General features: G+C 32.5%; 1 protein-coding gene across 13 annotated transcripts in view; it reads left to right on the top strand.

Annotated features, from left to right (window-relative positions):
• The first annotated feature begins 2,371 nt into the window (after positions 1-2,371).
• The window catches only part of Sap47 (Synapse-associated protein 47kD), a 174,567-nt gene continuing 174,438 nt past the window's right edge, over positions 2,372-2,500 (top strand). For 5 of the 13 annotated variants that reach the window (XM_086544761.1, XM_086544768.1, XM_043011137.2 and 2 more), the window contains exon 1: positions 2,392-2,500. This exon is cut by the window's right edge and continues 284 nt beyond it. The gene's annotated coding sequence lies outside the window, so the exon portion shown is untranslated. The other 8 variants (XM_086544759.1, XM_043011111.2, XM_043011189.2 and 5 more) reach the window with 3 other exon arrangements.

Raw genomic sequence — 2,500 nt, forward strand, 5'->3', positions numbered from 1 at the left:
ATATATATATATATATATATATATATATATATATATATATATATATATATATATATATATATATTAGTAGATAAAGTAGGTAACAAAAAAAAAATGTACCAGATCCTGTAGTTTATTCTGTATCTGCAGTACACTGTTCATTTTAGACATGTTCATTTGGAGATAATGATACAAGGCAGTAGGAGAAATAATCCCTCACAGCTAAGGAATGTCAGCAGCATTGGGCAAAGGGTGAAGAAAGGCATAAAAACTATTGATTAGTGTAAAATACTGTAATACATAAAACCTAGGGTAATACATAAAACCTACTTGGGTCATGATGAAAAAAGTTAGTAGAACATTCCTAAAGCATAGTTATATATATTATTCCTGTCATCCATGAAATTAAAAGGATTGGGCTAATATGCAACCTTGTTCATTGGTGACTCATAACACTAAGCCAATGTGAAAAGAAACACTCAAAATCTTAAATATCTATGTCTGTCTGTCTGTCTGTCTCTCTCTCTCTCTCTCTCTCTCTCTCTCTCTCTCTCTCTCTCTCTCTCTCTCTCTCTCTCTCTCTCTCTCTCTCTCTCTCTCTCTCTCTCTCTCTCTCTCTCTCTCTCTCTCTCTCTCTCTCTCTCTCTCTCTCTCTCTCTCTCCTCTCTCTCTCTTCTCTCCTCTTCTCTCTCCTCTCTCTCTCTCCCTCTCTCTCTCTCTCTCTCTCTCTCTTCTCTCTCGTCTCTCTCTCCTGCCTCTCTCTCTCTCTCTCTCTCTCCCTCTCTCTCTCTCTCTCTCTCTCTCTCTCTCTCTCTCTCTCTCTCTCTCTCTCTCTCTCTCTCTCTCTCTCTCTCTCTCTCTCTCTCTCTCTCTCTTCAGTTTCTCAGGTTATATGCAAAACAATACAACAGGAGGATTTGCTATAGCAATGAGTACTAACTGTTTTTAGTACTATTATTGGTGATGGATGGCAATGATGATGATGATAATTTGAAGATAATGATAATAATGATAATGAAATGATGATAATAATAATGATAATGAAGTGATGATGATAATAATAATGATAATGAAGTGATAATAATAATAATGATAATGAAATGATAATAATAATAGTAGTGATAATGATAACAATATTAATAGTAATAATATTGATATAAATAATTTTGATAAACATACTGCCTCCAACAGCATTAATCATCAAAAATGTTATTACCAACAAAAACAATGCTAATGATAATCAGTGTTAATGATATTATTCATAATGATAATAACCATGCCAATAGTAATAATAATAACAAATAGTAATGATAATGATGGTTAAGATTAATTGATGATAACTAATGAAATAAAGGATAACATTTACAATACACCACATTAGCTATGAGTACTACAATGATGATAACATTAACAAAGATGATAACAATAACAAAAGAAATAGTTGTACTTGCAATAATAATCATGACGATTATAATAATGATGACAATAATAATTTTATTAAAGATGATAAGGATAATGATAACAATGATGATAATAATAATGAGGATGACAATAATTTTGATAATGATGCTAAGGATGATGATAACAATGGTAAAAATAATGACAATGATAATAATCATCATAATGATAATCAATAATAGTATCTGATATTGTTGATACTAATAACAACAATATCCATAATGATAGCTATGGCAATAGTGATGATAAGGATAATAATAATAATGATGATAATTATAATAATGATGACGATGATGATCAATAACAGCATCTGTGATAATAAAAATATCAATAATGATAGGTACGGCATTATCGATATCATTGATAAAATGATAATGATGATGATAAAGAGCAAATAAATAGATGTTATAGCAGAGTTAGAACTGCAGAAGTGCGGACGAGTCACTAATCAATAATGGAATTAATGAAATGTGTCTTGTGCAGAAAAATAAGATACCCATCCATCATCCCTTCCTTTCTAAGGTAATTGGAATCGGAAATTGGTAATACAGAATCAGAGGCGATTATATCACTGGAGATCAGGTCATGATTAAATTATTATGTCGTAACAGATGTTGCGTAGATTGCAAATTCAAATGCACCGCCATAGGTCGACCCAGAACTATAGACGATGGAAGATGGGAGAAATCTCTGTTTAGACATTTACGAACCTGTAATGCAATCCGCTTTCGGAACGTGATCCTTTACTTTACTCTGAATCTGTTTCAAATTACACAAATTTCTATGTTTATTGTTGAATTTGTAAACAAATTTCATTACTTTTGACTTTGCATATATAAGATTATTTACCACGGAGTGATTGCGCCATTACCCATAGAGAATCCAACTCTATATGTGCGATGGTCACTTGTTTTCCTCGCCACCCAGGTTTATTGATTTTTCTTACCTTATAGTATTCGTCGTCAGCAGAAAATCTCCCTCAGAGTCTTCAGTGTCTGACATGGAATAGTGATGTACTGACGTTTGTGTCAGTCCGCCAGCGTTGTTGACCTGAGACGAGTGT

Source organism: Penaeus japonicus, unplaced genomic scaffold (assembly GCF_977035675.1).
Source record: "Penaeus japonicus unplaced genomic scaffold, GWHDUDI00000001_assembly GWHDUDI00000015, whole genome shotgun sequence".
NCBI classification, from domain to species: Eukaryota; Metazoa; Arthropoda; class Malacostraca; order Decapoda; family Penaeidae; genus Penaeus; species Penaeus japonicus.